The sequence below is a fragment of the Mirounga leonina genome, unplaced genomic scaffold (genome assembly GCF_011800145.1).
Source record: "Mirounga leonina isolate KUSES-001 unplaced genomic scaffold, KU_Mleo_1.0 Mir_53, whole genome shotgun sequence".
NCBI lineage: Eukaryota > Metazoa > Chordata > Mammalia > Carnivora > Phocidae > Mirounga > Mirounga leonina.
The window spans coordinates 29,787,554-29,805,785 of record NW_023270807.1 but is presented as its reverse complement, the minus strand read 5'-3'; the positions used below and the strand labels follow the sequence as shown (position 1 = coordinate 29,805,785).

Below are 18,232 nucleotides of genomic sequence, written 5' to 3'. Positions count from 1 at the left end.
AGAACTCCTGTGGGCAGACTAATACGACACTGTTAATACTGTTTATGTTTTGTTCCGTTTTACAATGCAAAAAAAAAAAAAAATTCTCGATTTACTTACTAGTTCAAGTTTGGATTATCCTATCCTTACATTCTCTAAATTTCTTGCCTATTTCAGAGTGGCTTAGCTTAATTTGTTACTCATGAGTGAAAAGGGAAAGAACTTACGTATTTCTTCTTAATGGAAAAAAAAATTGTACATTGCAGAATTCTGGCTTGAGTATGAACTTCTGATAATTATACTTTCTGGCTGAGAACTACACTCCTACATAGTATTTTGCCCTCTTAAGTCACGGCTGTACAGCACTGTTTATTGGTTAGGTTTAGCAACCCTGAGAGCCAGCTATTTTGTTGAACCCTGGCTCTGCGTCTTTTTGTGGGCTGTGTGACTCTGCCTCAATTTCCTCATCTGTAAAACAGGTCTAATAATAGACCCAATATCATAGGGATGCTATCTAGAACAAATGAAATGAATTATATATATAATTAAAAGAGTGCCTGGCACATAGTGCTCTGAAAGTGTTTATATGTATGCATTTTTGGGATTTTTTTTTTTATATATAAAATAAAGAATTTTGTGTAGCTAATTAGACTCTTTGTGTGGTCTGGAAGATTCAGTGGTTGTAGAAGAAATCCCTTCATGGTTTCAGAAAGTTTTTTTTTTTTTTTTTTTTTTTTTGGTTCCACACTGCTAGACTGGGAGATGAAGGTTTGGTGGCATCCACAGAGTGCCAAGAACTCAATCTGCATACATAAATATAGACACAGAGAGATGTACCGCAACATGGTCAAATATCAGCTGGATAAGTAGCGGGAAGTACGGCTTAGGGAACTACCAAACAGCAGCAAACATGTTATCAAGCTGCAAAGGAAATAAAAATGTACTTTAAAATGTCCCTTTAGTGTTCTTGGTCAATATTTTATTTTTCAAAGAACATAGCCTATCTTCTAGGAATTTCATTAATGTGTTAAACCATTAAAATGTCAATTTGAGTGAAACTTAAAAGCAAAAAGCCATTCTCATAGAAGAGTCAGAAAAATCAAATCAAGTAAGATTCAATAAAAATGCCCAGATAAAATCAAATGAAATATATTTATATTAAGCTTCTGACAAATAAATGCCTGGTTATTTCATTTTCAAAAACTATTAAAAGTTCAACAGTCCTCTTTGGTGAAGGAGTTCAGTTGGACTCTGGAGAATTGTTTTTTGTCATCTGACTGGGAAGAAAACCATTTTGTCACCCAGAAAGGCCCGTTGGCAACCAGCTGGATGCAGTACACTTAAGTAAATTCACACAGATAATTCCTAGCACCAATTTTCTAGTTTTTCTTGTGACATTTGGATTTTCAAGGAATGCCTCTATAGAATATAAAGCCCCAATGTTCCATATATAAGATGACTCTTATGAGCCCTTTAAAATTAAATTGAGAATGTCCCAGTGGAAAAAAATACAGAATTGCAGTAACTCTGCAGTTAAATTACAATGTACCACCACAGATTTCCATGTATACCACTTTTGCTTTTTCTCCTTAGTTTACAGAATAATACTGAAAGTAATTTGGAAAGGCTGTTTAAACACAATCAACCAAGAAAGAATATCCTATTGATCACATCTTGGTGCAATTCCTCTGATAATCTTTGAATTACCTTAATTACATTCAACTATATATATTTCTTTAACCTAAAGGTTAGTTTTTTTTCCAGGAGTTTGCAAGTATATCCTTATGGGCAACAAATAAGAAGCCAGGGAAACAGTTCTAGGTTTATATTTGTTTTTTGTTGTTGCATATAGTTTCAGTGCATTTGTTTTGACAGTTTCAACATAGTAAATTAATACTTTGAAAACTTGGCTCCAAAAAGCTGCTAATTCTGAATCCTTCTATTGTAGGATCACTGAACGGCCAAACTGAAAGAGAAGTAGACATAAGGGTTCACAAAGCCAAATACTTACCGAGGTCATGACATACTATAAGAGGACTTACGGTATCCTAAAGAAAGCATTTCTGGTTGAGGACATTAAAACTCCAAAAGTTGTCTGGGCTTGACCAAACAACTCTTCAAGGGACTTCAAAAGACCTCCAGTTTCAAACCCTGACCTAGCCCAATAAGGAAACTGAGGCTCAGAAAGCGTGAAGTACCCAGAGGCACAAAGTACCACACTTGGGGTAAAATCCAGGTTACCTGACTTCCATCCTAGTGCTCTGTATGCTTTATCATTTTTCCCTCTAAAAGCAACATTTATTATTTTACTCCAGCAGCATTTTAACATGCATAAAATACAGCAGGTCTAACAAGAAGACATAAAGGTCCCAAAACAGGGAATCAAAGTCAGTCCTCAAAAATTCCATAGCTCTAGGGTCTTAATTTTGTCCTGAATATTTTGTATCTCCCATATTCCAGATATGGGAAAAACCAAACCCTCCAAATAAAATATTTTCCATGCCCTGTCACATGGTCCATCTAAATGCAGTTCAGCAGTTTCAATTCCTGGGAGTCCAGATTGAGCTTTAAGACAGATGGGAGCAAACCATGCAGAACATTTCTTCAATGACACAGCTCATTTGTTTTTCTCTGCATAGAAATGACCTCTATCTTTCTGTTCACTGAGTAATGGATAAAATACCAGACCAGGAATCGGGAGACCAATCCCAGACTCAGTTTTGCAACTGACTGTGTACTCATATTGGGCAAGACACTTAAACTTTTTGATTCTGATTTTCTTCTCTCTGAATTGAGTAGATAAAATAATCTACAAAGTCCTTTTCCCATTATCCCTCTTCTTTCTTTTATGTGGCTGTACATATCTTTGGATGAATAAAATTCTCTAAGATGATTAAAAAAAGGTCGTGGAATAAAATATAATGTTTGATAGCATACAATATTTGATAAATAATCTTCACCAGGACTAATAAAAATAAACAGCAACCCTCCAACACTTACCCTAACCCCACACTCTGGTTCTTATCCACATACATCATGGAAAAATTTATAGTCAATATTATTAATAGTTTCCTAGTTGCCAAATTGATGGCCTCTTTCAGAGTCTTTATCTTTCTTAGACTTTCTGCAAAATTTAACACTGTTGTTAATCCTCCAGCCTTCCTGTTTTCTTTTTAACGTCTATGACAACACTTCCCCCGAATCTATATTTCTTTAATTAATTTAATTAATTCCAGAATCTTGGCTCCTTTCCTCAGCCCTTCCCTTCAACTTCTGTCAGCTGTCCCCTTTTTCACTGCGCTCTGTGCTCCTGCAGCTTCATCCCTTCTGAGAATCAGAACCACCATCTGTAGTTGCTAATGGTCTAATCTCCCACTCTCTCTTTTCTCCTAAGATCAGATCAGTCTTCTCAACTGCTCCCTCAGTGTGACACAGGCAACCAAAAACCATCCTTACTCTCAAAACAGTTCTTCAGTCTACATTCTCCATGTCACCCAGGATAGAACCATGGCACCATTCTCGAGTCCTTGTTTTTTCTTACTTCTGACATCTAATGGGCCATCAGTTCCATTCAATTTGTGGTGTAAACATTATTGAAAAACACACCCTTCTGGGTAAATTCACATTCTGGCTTAGTTTGGATCTTCGGCACATAGTCTACCACAGTGGCCCCCCTAATTAATTTTCATCATTCTATTTTTCTTCTATCTAATCCATCAAATGAAGTACTGTCTTTCTAAAGCAAAAATCTGATCACATCATTCCCATTTCTTTAAAAATTCAAGAATCTAAATTCCATATGGGATAAACCCTAAAATTCTCAACATATCCTGTAGCATATTTCAAACCCTAGATCGATACTCCATTTTTGCCTCAGGGCACAGATTTATCCTTGATGAAACTTGCGATGTATGTTTATACTGCAGTGCTCTTGAATGTCCCATCCCTTCTGCCTAGAATATTCCAACCCCTTCCTAATCGGTGAAGATTTCTTTGGCTCCTAAAGGTGATTGACTGCACAGTTCTCTGGCTCCCAATAGCACAGCCATGAGGTCTGACAAATATAAATATATTTGTGGAGATTGTAGGTCAGATCATTAAGCATTAAGACGGCATTAGAAAGTCTGGTATGTATGGCGGCTGTATCAGAGCCTTTGTTTTACCGTTTATAATTGTATTTCTGTTAAGTGCACGTGTACAGATCATGTCCTGCTCTTGTTTGTATCCGTCATGCCTGACAAACTACTTAAGCATTTTCTTGATGAATTAAGTAAATGGTTCTTGGATTTTTTTTTCCCTAATGACAACAGTTAAAGAAACAGAGAAGAATGAGAAAAGCTCTTTTCAAGAACTCATCAAGAGACATGAGTTTTTACACACAATTCACTCTTGTTTATTTGTGCTTATTTGTTATATGCATTAGGCTGGATATGCCAAGATCACAAATTTAGAAGACAAAAGGATGTGCAAAGTCAGTAATCAATTCTCTTATTTTGGCAAACTAAAGTTAAAATTAAATTTCAGATTAAAATTTTAATGTTATTTATTTTTGCTTACTTCTAATACAGTTTTGTGGGAATTTTTTTGTGTGTGAAGTGGGTTTCTTTCATTATTATTTTAAAAGATGTTGCTAGCATTCAGAACGTAGAAAAGCTTATTTTCACCATAAGCAAGACATTAAATTAGATACTTCATAGGACAATAAACTATTGAGACTTAGAGAACTGACTCCTAGTTGACCTATATTTTGCCTATTCCCAAAAGTCATTAGAAGACCATTGAACCTCTAAATTAATTTCATATTCTCTATGGTACAGTTAAAATCTGTTTTTAGTCAGGTATTTGGAATCTGTGCAATAAAAACTAAAAGGAATCAATGTATGGAAACTGGATTTCCTAATATGATAACATGACATCTATATGAATCTTGAAAGTACTTGAGGAGACTTCAATATTTCCTGGAGCAGTATGTAATAAGGAACATATAAAATAAATCTCAATTGGGTATAAACAATATTTCTGCTCAGGCTGCTCCCTTAATGTCATATGTACTTCTGTAAGGACACTAACATGTCATGCAAAAAAATTACTTACATTTGTTTTAACATCTAGGTCAAACTTTCTCAACCTTGGCACTATTGGACTGGACATTTCTTTGATATGGAGGGCTGTCCTGTGCATTGTGGAATGTTTGGCAACATCCCTAAATGGTACCACCCTTGAGATGTGACCTCCAAACATGTCTCCGAACATTTCCAAATAACCTCCAGTTGAGAACCACTGGGGCAGATGGTGAGGACCATGGTTTATATTTTTTTATATATTTACCACATAGCACCTCACCTGGTACACAGTAGGTATTCAATATGTTTCCTGAAAAAATGAGTGTTAATATTGAAGAGTACATGTTGTAGTCTATCTCAGCAATCCTACAATTACATGTCTTAGTTCTAAGGTGTACCTAGTTCCTAAGTATTGACGGAAGATGATCACTCTTCCTGCTCCTGAGTGAACTTAGAAGACCAACATCATCTCACTTCCTTATAGGCAAGTTCCACAATTTTTTTGTGTGAAAGAGAACACAATTTACGATCATTCCTGTTCAGGGATTACAGATGCCTAGTCCAAGTGGAAAATAAGACTACTTTCTGAGAGTTAAACTGTCAAGCTGTCACCTAACAGATAAGACAGAAGTTATAAAAAAATCATCCTGAAGGGGCCAAATGTTTCCCAGATTGGCAGAACTTGGTTGTAACTTCACTGACCGTATTAACATCTGAAGATAGAAAACACCAGTTAGCAGAGAGCTGCTCAACCCAGGAAAAAGAGACAAAAGGGAAAGTCACGGAGGCAAATGTGGGGTCTAACCATCCAAAGACCGACTCCATGTAACAGGGCATAAAATCAGAACAATGTAAGTTGGTTATATGACAGAATGTTTGATATCCACAAGCACTGTTATTTGAATACAGCTGTGTCCATAGGCAAAAATTCACTAAAAGAATGCTGCCAAATGGGAGTCTTGAAAGACCTCAGAGTAGGCCTCCAGAGAGCACCACACCTTCAGAAACCTTTTGCTCCACACATTTTTCTCCTTGGAACTTCTATATTTTTTCCTTAACATTTTTGTTTGTTTTCTTGGCCTCATTTCTAAATGAACCTCACCATATGTAACAATTAAATGTAGACAAGATGGGGGGGTCACTCCCTAAAATTATCCCCTAGGAAAGAAAGAGTTGATAGATATTTGAGACTTCACACGTGCTTCATATTATGGGGCAATCACTAGTCACTTTATTTTCAAAATAAAGTGCTATTTGGAAACATACATCAGCCTGAAATGACCTCAAACAATGATGGTGTGGGACACAGAAGTAATCTGATAGATTCAGTTAAAAAAAGGGAAAAAAAATTAACACAAATTAATTCATTATTCAAAGCAGTATAACCTCACCTTTTAAATAGCAATAATGTTTTGCAGCACCTATGAACTTCAGGATCAATTTTTTAAATCCTCATTTTATGGAAATGAATACTTTCGGCTTGGAATAAAATCACACATGATTCAAAAAGTGCTGTATTTCAACCAATTTAGTTGGAAGTGATAATATTGTAAATCTGCATTATATAAGTCAAAAAAAATAATAACCCTGATGATGATATTGTCACGGCTGTAGAAATGCATATGAAAAGGATGAAAAAAGAGGCTTCATAAATGGGAGTAAAGAAAAATATTTGATAAAATATTATTGTGTAGTTATATTAATAAATATCATAAGTTAAATAGATGCTTACTCTACATTTCGAAAAGTTTATTCAGTTGTCCTTTTCTCCCCCTCCCCAGTTTAAAGATCTTCACATTGGAAAAGGAGAATTCACCTAATATTGGGGATTGCTACCCCTTCAGGTACATAGATCCATTTAAAATACAGACTTAAAATTTTTTAAAATAATAAAATAAAATATGGTCTTCCCTTCCTCTGCTCTGCTTAGGCAATTTAGAGGAGAGCAGAGTCTTTATTTTAAAGGTATACATAAATACATTTTAAATATATATATGTGTGTGTATACACACATCAAATGATATAGATGTCCCTCTCTATATATGATATATACAATATCTATATTTACATAGCTATATAGAGAGAGATATAGATATACTGAGATTGAGGTGATAATTTAAGTGGATGCGTCACCCATTCTGAAGAGTGGGAAACTCTCAGAAAGCTTGAGCACCATATTAAATTAACTACTTAAGACATTAACATGACTACTACAAAGAAAAAATACCATCTTGCTAAACTGGGCTTTGTCTACACTGCTTGACAGGACACTTCTAAGAACTCAGTGAAACAAAATATTCAATGAGTGTTTTATTGTTCTCAGACTCTGCAAGTAACATCACAAAACTTCCCTTCCAGCCCCTACTCCATTTCATCATATGCTAGATAGGTCTCTTGTCTCTGCTCCAAAGCAGGTGTATAGGTTTAAACACATCAATTCACAATCAAATCCTTGAATTGGCACTTTTCCACAGCTGTGGGATTCTTATCAAATATGTGCATATGCACAAGAAGTTTAATTAAAGTTCAATAAACACAAGTGGAGAGATGACAGCTACACAAATAAGTTGGTGAAACTCAAAAGCCCTCCATTGCTTCACTACCAGTGATAATGTCTCCAAAGCCCTCAGCCAACCTCTCCCTCCCGTCTCTCTGTCCCTTCCAGCTAGCTACTCCATGCTCAACTTCAGCATAAGCAAACAAGCCCACTTGTAGAAGTGATAAATTCTTCATTCTTCATTCACTTGTATCTTGGCACCATTTACCCTTTTTAAAAAAAAAAAAAGATTTATTTATTTATTTCAGAGATTGAGAGAGAGAGCAAGTAGAGGGAGGGGACAGAAGGACAGGGAGAGAATCCCAAGCAGACTCTCTGCCGACCGCAGAGCCCAACGCGGGGCTCGATCTCATCACCCTGAGATCATGACCTGAGCCACAATCAAGTTGGTCGCTCAATCAACCTAGCCACCCAGGTGCCCCACCATTTACTCTTTCAATGCAAATACCCAAAGACCATGAGAAAAAATGGAAACTAAAGAGCTTATATCTGTAAAAATTTAAGTCTAAATTTGGATTGGATTCTAATTTTTTACATTCAAACCTTAGAGTACTTAGCCAATATACAACTAGCGGTTACATATCTTTCCGAGGTATAACGATTAATAAAACAGAGGCTGCAGAGCTCTCTTACAGATTTTATTAAACAATTTTTTTCTCTTTCTCTCACTCTCGTTTCATGCTATTTGTCTTTAGGTGGAATAATTTATAAATCTATTTTTTCCTCTATCTAAATTATCCAATATGGTATCCACTAGCTATTATATCTTAATTAATTTTATATTAATTAAAATTAAGTTAAAATTCAGTTATCTGGTCACACAAGTTACATGTCAAGTGCTCAACAGTCATTGGCCCTAGTGGCTTCTGCATGAGGCAGCACAGATAGAGAAAACCTCCCATGATCTCAGGAAGCTCTATGGGAGCACTGAATAAAATCAAGAACAGGGACCCCAAAACAAAGGCAAGAATGGGGGAAGAGTTTATACTTCCTTTATTGGTATAATAAGCATATATTTCCCAACTATTTCTTCATTCTTTTACCAATTATTTTATATAACCTACAGGGTACCAAATCTCTACAAAATATTCCATTAAATGTTAATACATAATTAGTATATTAATACAGCACACATTCAAGTTCAGGGGTTGGCCAACTCTAAAGAACCAGATGGTAAATATCTTAGGTTTTGAAAACCATTCATCCTTGCTACCACTACTCAACTCTGCTGTTACATAGCACAGAGGCAGTCTTAACAGTGTGTAATCGAATGGACATGGCTGTCTTCCCATAAGACATTCCAGGTCGTGGGCTGGAATTTGCCCACAGACCACAGTTTTCCAACCTCTGCTCTACTTGATAGATAAGCACTTACATAATAGGTGAAGAACTCTATATAGATGCAAGATTCACTGTGATAAATGCGATATGTTCAATGTCTTATGAAAACACAGGGTTGAGAGAGAGATTTTGACTCAGTGAACTGGGGAAAATTTCCCAGAGGGGGAAAAATTTGAAGGGGTCTTAAAAAGATGAATATGACCTCAATAAGTAAATACAGAGAGAAGAGAATTTCTGCAAGAGGGAACTACTTGAGAAAAGACGAAAGGCTTAACAGTGTAGGACTTGTTCAATGAGTCCATGGTAGATCATTGTAACTGTAGCTGACAGACGCACCAGAACACATAGTAGTAGGAGGCAATCATTCTTTTGAAAAATATACTAGGATGTTCTTTCCAAAAATCAACAGAAAGCAGGATTTCTCTAACTGGTTCTTACACAGCTGCATCATCTCTGGTGTTTGTTAAAATTTAGATTCCTGGGCCCCAATCCCCAGAAATTCCACTTCAGATTTGTGGTACTGCTTAGAAATCCCCATTCTGAGCAAGCGCTGCTGTGAGGCACATGGACACGTGAGAGCCACTGACATATATGATCAGTTAAACGATCTCTAAATACATTTCCTTAATCACTTTAGACGTGCTGAAGAGTTTTAACATTTAAAACAAGCTAAACATTTAAGACAGGCTGAATTCTCTTAGAATTTTTATTAGCCTCTTTTCTGCCTTCATCCTCTCTTGAAGTAAGTTTCCAAAAGTTTACTATTCACTGTTTCAAGTGGTTGTTAAGAAGTTCCTTTTCATCCTGATTTATTTCAATTCACTGCATGAGCCTGTGTTCACCACATCACTCCACTAATGAATTTTTATACTTCAGCTATTCCCTTTTCCAGGCCTCTGGAATGAAATGCAATGAAATATATAACCCCTTACCATTATTCTCGCTCACATCTATCCCTCACTTCACATTTTCTTGACCAAATCATCTGTCCAATGGAATTACTCCATATTTCCTTTTGAGACGTTATCAATGAAGACATTTCAGCTTTATCAATTTATAAAATCATAAGAAAAAATTTAGGTTACTTTTAACAGCTTCGAATGAAGACCTCTCTTATCAATAGAAATTTATCAATTACTTTAAAAAGACTGCTGACTGAGCCACCCAGGCGCCCAGGTTTTTGTCTTTTTAAAGTAATTGATAAATTTCTATTGATAAGAGAGGTCTTCATTCGAAGCTGTTAAAAGTAACCTAAATGAGAATGAGCTCCAGAACAGGTACATCATTTATTAGTTCTATGACTGGGGGAAACTACATTTATAGAATTCCAAACTTTCTCCAATCCCTCAGTTGTCCATTCATTTAAAAGGACCTAATTTGCCAAGTGAAAAATATTACTGTGAGAAGTAACTAAGAAAAGGTAAGTGAAAAGATTTCACAGACAATTGGTGCTTGATAAACATCAGTAAACCTGTTCCTTTGCAAGCCCCTACATAGAAGGGGTACAGAAGCAGGATAAAATAAAGAGCAGATATGTCCTAAAGACTCTGCAGAGCTACCAACTAGAGGCTTATAGAAATATTACACCTTCTGGTAATCCATTCAAGTCTCTCATGCAATTTCAATGTACAGAGGTATATTTGTTATTAATATTAAAGTACTTTCCAATTATTTTCTGAACAGACTACAGTTTCATCCTAGTGTCTGTGCTTTGCCATGAAATAAATAGCTCTAGGTCTTTTATGTTTTGTAATAAATAAAAGGGAATTAATTTTTTTAAGATTTATTTATTTATTTGAGAGAGAGAGAAATGCACAAGTGTGGGGAGGGGTAGGGGGAGAGAATCTTCAAGCAGACTCCCCGCTGGGTGCAGAGCCCAACAAGGGGCTTGATCCCAGGACCCATGGGATCATGACCTGAGCTGAAATCAAGAGCTGGACGCTTAACTGACTGAGCCACCCAGGCGCCACTAAAAAGCAAATTATTTAATGCAAAACTATAATGATGACAAAGATAACTACTACTTTCTGCACCTTCTAATCACTTTATATGCATTGATTCATTTGATTTTCCTTATTTCCTCAAATGAGACATGGGTCATATTACCTTTATTTTACAGATGAGAATACTCAATTTCTGAGAATTTACTTTCCAAGAATTACAAAGCTGGGAGTGTCAGGAAAAATAAAATTCAGATCTAATGCTAAAGTCTGTATATTTTCAAACCTTCACTGCATCATAATAGGAGATATTTAGGACTCAAAACAAAAAAAAAAAAAACAATGTTTTCATATTTCCCCATCTCTTTGAAATGATTCATTGTTATTCCTAAACAAGCCATATATGAAACTATAAAATTGATATCCTCACAGCCTGCCATTTTATAAACTTTTCAGTATTTTTCCCTTGATCCTGATGACATGTACATTTCACGTTGAAACACCTTCAAAACAAATTTTCAGCATGCCAATAGTATTGTGGTACATAGAACATTCAATCAAGCTGTGTTTTCCTACCTTGCCAATATTTGTCACCCATTTTCCCCCCATATTATCCATGAGGTAAAATAAACAAATGAACCTCGGTGTGGTTAATGCACCCCTGTGCATCAGCCATCCACTACCACCATATGGTGATAAAACTTTTGTAAACACTGTCAATCGTGCCATATGACTTGAAGAGAGTGAAAAATATAGTATGTGCAATAATGTTATGACAAAAAACCTCTTAGGATAATTGAATAACTTCTTAACTGTTTGGATATGTTTTCTCTTACATGTTCTTGTCTTTCAAAATGAAAATATTGCCTAGGTTATCCACAGGCTACAGTGATGAATGCTCAATAAATTTAGAAAATAGTAGATAATTAATGATTTTTTAATTTAAAGATTTTATCAGAAATTAGAGTCTGAAGTACAACTTAAAACCACCAAGGCATGCAAATATTTCACGGAAATGCCCAAGCAACTGTTTACATTTTATAGATAAGAACATATGTAATATGTTTATATATATATATATAAAACTTATAATTAATTTCTTTCCATTTTCTAGGAGTAAAAATAAAATTTTAACTTGGATTTAAAGATAGATACCCTTTTCCTGGTGAACTGGATGCCATTCTCTCTTGTCTCCTCAAGGACTATATGCCTGTACTTTACTTTTCCCATCTCTCTTTCACATTAAAAAAAAATGGGACGGGGGTAGAGAGCTATGTGAGTAACTAAAAGAGGATCTACCTTTTGTTACTCTTGGAGTGTTCAGTCTAAAGAAAAGATACTAGAGGGAAGTTATAACAAACGTAAAAGAAGGCAATCTGTTAACAAGAATGGTAGACATGAAAGAATCGCAGTGGGAAATGATAGTAGAAGTAAAGTTGGCAAAGCAAATGAAAATGTTAAGGCAGAGTTAAAAATTTCTATTTGATTCAGAAAGGAAAGGACAGAGAAACTGAAAGGGAGAAACAAAACAGAGGTCAGGACCTACTGGACAAAACTGCTCCAGAATGATTTTGTTATCATATAAAATATGCCTAAGAATTGAAAAACATGAACTCCAGGATACCAGTGAAAAGGAAATTGGAATTTTTCAAATATGAGGTAGACAGTGTCTACAGTGGGAGCAGGTAGACAAATGGTGGCACTCTGATTATTTGATTCAGAACAACATTCTTTGAATGATTTGCTCACAAAAGTTGAAAATTGTGGGAAAGCTAATTCATTCACCTTTTTGTACCATCAAAGTGTCATCCTATTGTTGTTCATACCATATGTCATCCCTAATTAGACCATAAACCTGAGTTTGATTTGAAAGAAAAGGCTGAGAAGTACAAAATATCTGCTGATTCAAAGTATAACCTTCAACTATTTTAGTATAAGGAAGACTTAATAATCCAAAAGCAAAACCAAACCAAACCAAAATAAAACAAAAAGAGATCTTCTGCCAGTGTTTGAATGTCAAAGAGGTATTTAAGCATGTGTAATAAATTGACCAAAATCTGTAAAATTCCATAATAAAGTTATATAAAAAATTCTTTCATTCATTAGCAAAACCATCAGTATTCAATAAGATTTATTTAAAAAACATCAAAATTTTGAACTCTGAAAATTAGATGTGGCCATCCCTTCCATGGAAGAAAGGAGTGTTCTTAACTGTCACACAGTGAGCATTCCAAATAGTAGTGATACAAGTTGAGAATGTTGGGTGCCTGGGTGGCTCAGTTGGTTAAGCGACTGCCTTCGGCTCAGGTCATGATCCTGGATCCCCGGGATCGAGTCCCGCATCGGGCTCCCTGCTCGGCGGGGAGTCTGCTTCTCCCTCTGACCCTCCTCCCTTTCATGCTCTCTGTCTCTCATTCTCTCTGTCTCAAATAAATAAATAAAATCTTAAAAAAAAAAAAAGAAGTTGAGAATGTTTATTATGCAAGTAAATGGGAGAAAGCAAAATCCAATCAGCTGGTCTAAATATCCAAAGTCATAATTGACTGAACTTCTCTTTCATGCTTTTCAATCTGTTTTTCCTTGTCTCTCTACAGGGTCTTCTTTCTTCCTAATCCTTCCTCCAGTATTTCTATTTCTTTGTCTCTATCTCTGGCCTCATTTTCCCAAGATTCCTTTTCTTACCCTCTCACTCTTACCCTACATTCCTTCTTCCCCAGATCTCTGAAAAGTGGAAGGTACTATTAACAGAATATAGATTCCCAGTGATTTTGACAAGGTAGGAATAAAATATACTACAGGCAAAAATTCACATTTGCATTCTAGTGTTAGAAGCAAAGCTATTAAAATGCAAAAATTAAAAAAAAAAAGTTTAAAATGAATTTGAAATAGTAGCTATTGAAATGCCTCTGGTGTAGATCAAGACCAAAATTGCTAATATAGCTATGCCCTTTGCCTTCTTCTTCATAGTCACAAAAAATTGCTGTCTCTTTATTTATTAAAAGATTTTTATGTCTGCTGAACTCAGATAAGTTGCAAAATAACGATGTTCCCCACATAAATTAAGCCTCTGCTCAACTTCTGTTTCATAAAAACTTTAGTGTACTTTGGAAGTCAATGAATTTATTAATAATATTTTTGGCCTTGGTCATTATTCTTTGAGTTTTGATTCTTATTTTTAAGAATATTCACCCCCAAGTTTTCTTTGATTCCACAGCGTATTTCAAGCCAAGAACAGGCAGAACCTTTAAGACACAGTCACTTTAAAACTCTGCCTTTCCAAAAATTATATTCCCCTAAAAGCCACTCCTTCCAACACTACCTCATCCTAGGTAGGTAAGGCATTTTCATGGTGCTGAGCTCACAAAAAACTTCCATGTTAATTAGGCTTAACTACCAGGGGGCAAGACACATGCTTCTTTGGGTCATGTAATGAGTAACCATGCAGATAGAAGTTGGTGGTGATTGAAGCCATGAGTGTGATTAATCAATTAGAGTGGCTACAGAGAATGAAAAGTGGGCCAGCAAGCATTCTCTGGACCAGGTGGGCTAACAGCTGACCCAGCAGCCAAGTCAGCCTCACTTTTCCTGGAGCTAAAAATCTTGTTGTTTTGCTGGGTTGGCTGAGACCCCAGAAAAAAACCGGAGGCTGGCAGGGAACACCCATGCAGAAAGTCAAGAGGCAATCTCAGGAATTAGAGATTTCTAATCTCAGGATTAGAAAGCACACTTGGCTCCCATTTCATTTTGAATTAAGCCTTCAGAGGACTGGCATTTCCATAACTGTCATTATTTGCCAACTTTGTAAATTCAGTTTACTCTCTATGAACTAAACATAAAGACTCATACAAATTAGACATGACTTTATGTGTTGTTTTTGAAAACTGCATTGTAAAAGATGGATTAGAAATTATAGTTTACCAGTGTTCTGAAGGGGAATGGGGCTCAAGACAGGGAAAATGCTATAAAAGGTGAAAGAGAAAGAGAAAGACAGAAAGGGAGAGAGAGAGAAACATAAGCAGGTCACACCCTTGGCAAGAGGAAAGAAATAAGGTCTTGAGTTGTGGATCTGGGATCTGGAAAGCTAAATATAGCATCACTTGCCCTCACTGCATGAGGATGAAGAGACTGACCTGGGTAGAAAAACAAAGAATGGAGAGACACATATGGAGACTTACTGGGGTTCAATTCACAGCGGTTTTAGGGAGAAAGGGGATAATGGGAACTAGGATAGTTTTCCTTCCCCCCCCAAGATCTTTTATTTAGTTCAAAAAAATGGAAGGGGAGAAGGAAGAAAAGGAGTCTCTCCCCCCCAAAAAAATATTGTGGGAGGCAAGCCCTCAGAAAGATACGAAACTACCCATGCACACCTTCAGGAGTTCAATTTCCATATAGATCACCCTGCTGAACCTAACCTAAGGAAATGAGGAGAAACACTGGACGAATAGTTATCCCCAAGTCTAAGGCTCTGAAACTAGGGTAGGAGCCAGGGCGACCTTTTAATCGTGAGTGGTTTCCACAAAGGAATTGTCTTGAGGAAAGTCAGTAGAGATGCATGCTGCAGGGGCCAGGGTGGTGCACTGGGACGGTTTCCCATGCATCCCCTCAAGTTCCTTGTGGCAGGAGAGAAGGTTCTGCCTTAAAACAGAAACATTATAGAAATAGTGCAGATGTAGGAAATGGAAGCTGGTTCTTCTTTAAATACTCAGTAAAAGCAAATCAGCAACAAGGAAAGGGATCAGATAAACCCAAATAACAGATGGCACTAGTTACTGAAAAATGCCAAACTCAATACAAAAGTTAGTAATAAAGGCAGGAGCAAAATACTAAGAACCACCCAGAATAAAAGATGTGGCAGTACGGTACAAGCATGGTGAGCCAGAGGCATTTCATAACACCCGAAGAGAATCAGGGGAGGAAAGGGACTTCCAGGAAATGAGGTTTCCCTGGTTCTTCTGATAAGAGTGTGGGTTAAAAGATAGATTCAAAGTGCTTTCAAAAGATACTACCTACATCTTTTTTTTTTTTTTTGCTTATAGAATACAGATATGATCATCCATTTTACATGTTTATTGTGAGGATTAAGTACAGTAATCTTTCAAAGCACTAAGCACAGTGTCCAGAACCCAGTGAGTGTGCAGCAGGTGTTAATCCATGTCGGTTATTACTGTTATTATCATTATTATTATTTAAAAGTAACATTTAAGACAAAAGAAAGAGAAAAGCAATAAGGAACACCATAAGTAAGGACTAAAAGGAAGGGCAGGAAGAACATAGTGATTTTCAGTTTCTCAGAAACCAGAGATCATAATAATCTTCACCGAAAGAGAAATCCATCTACCTGAAGTAGTTCTTTAAGAGAAATCGTAAATTTAGGTCATTTCTATAAACAGAAACTTCCCTTTGCGTATGTAGTTTGACACAAATAATGTATCCCAGTTTAATATTTTAATATAATTGTGTCCTTGATGGGAATGATATTCCTCTCCCCTCCCCAAATCACACTATTCAAAGAGAAGAGCTGCTCTCTCCTCCTCACACAGCCACCCCCACATCTCACCATGTCAACAGGCTCTGCACCTCCACTGAAATGCTGAGGCACATCTTAAACACTGAAAATTTCTGCAGCTTGAGAGAACTAATCAAAAGCCCCCTGATTTGTCCAACAGATTCACTAATGGGAAAACATGTACTTACTATTCAAGTAATCTTATTGTTATGTAAAATTATTTTCTTAAATCGGATGCATATTTGTATGGGATGAAAGCATCGTGTCATATAATTATTATAATTTTTGTCAAGTTAAATTAATTTGAAATAGTGTGATAAAGCTTAATACACATTTTACCTCTTGTAAAACACATTAGAATACGATTAGTATGCAGTACTCCCTCTCAACTGGAAAAGAAAGAAATCAGTGTGACCAATGGAAATGTTATTCGCTATTAACTAGCTGAAAACAGCGGCAGGTCTAAAGTATCTGCATCTCATTTTGTATTTAATTATTGCAATAACATCTCATTTGCTTCAAGGTATTACAATTATCTCCTATTTTAAATTGAAAGGTATTTTAGAATGAATGCAGTTAATGAAGCAAAAGGTTCAAAATGTCCAGAGCATTGAGCTTTAAAGTAGAACAACCTACATTTTAAACAAATCCTTACTAAAACAGTGCATGTGAAATGCATTTCCTTTCATCAAAACCCCAGTGTATGTGCCAACGAGTGAAGTATAATGATTTTTTTTTTCTGATTTCAATGCTATTAAGCAGGAAAATGACATTAGGTACAGATTGATAATAGGCATTGACATTAATCAAGCTCTAAAAAAAGCTCACTTTCAGAAGTTCATAAGACACCATTTGCAAGTATGAAATATTCACTTAATTTTCTGTAAGACAAAACTGTTTAAAAAATGAAATCAAATGAAGCTTCAAATCTGATATATACCAACAGCAAGCCATTATCTTGTTCTTAATTAGCCATTCTTGAAATAATTCAAAATATTTTTTTTTTAAATATTCGTCACAGATGTCAGTGGTTAGGATCTTTTCAATTCAAGACCTCTTTAATTAGAAGTATCTTTAGTTTGTGTGTTTTAAAGACCTAACAATGTAAGATGATTCAAACTTCTATTAATTTTACAGATTGTACGTATCCATGACCTGAGCCCTTTAGAAATCTCACTGAAGAGCATCATTTTCTTTGGTAGGGACATGAGGACAGGGACAGGAATTCACTGAAGCAGCTCAGGTGAGGGTGGACTTGGCCACTGGGCAGAGGGGGAAATGGCTTCAGGGCCCAAGAAATGTTTTAATTTCTTGTATAATCAGAAGGAGAAAAATATAATCTAGCTTGGGTTATCTCTCTCTCTCTTTCTCTATCATAGAGAGAGAAAGAAAGACTGTGACGGCTCCCTTACTCTTTAACCCCACTAAATCTGGGGCTTAACCCCATTTAACAGGGTTAAAGAGTAAGGGAGCCAGGTAGTCAAATGTGCCTCGGGACAAGAAAGATACGACTCAGCTCTGGAGATTTACATAAAAATCTCATGGATCTCAAGTATAGAAGGTACATTGGCCTCAAACTAACCAGAAAATTTCCAGATATTCTGTCTCTTTGGCCCTTGCTCAATCTCCAAGGCTGCCTTGTCTCTTTGTCTCTGCTTCTCTCTGTGACTTGACTTTCCTGCATCGGGGCACAGCCCTCCACTTGCACAGATTCTTTGCCCCTGAGGCTTTCTAACCTTTCTGTTCAGATCTCCAGAGAGAACTGACTTAATCTGGTTGTTCCACCTGGTGTCAGCCCCATCCCTTTGGCCATCCCTCTTGAGACCCTGGGCAGGCCCATTCTCTA

General features: G+C 36.3%; 1 protein-coding gene across 1 annotated transcript in view; it reads right to left on the bottom strand.

Annotated features, from left to right (window-relative positions):
* Window positions 1–18,232, bottom strand: part of ADGRB3 (adhesion G protein-coupled receptor B3) — a 706,366-nt gene that overhangs the window by 616,073 nt on the left and 72,061 nt on the right. The gene's annotated exons all lie outside the window — the stretch shown is intronic.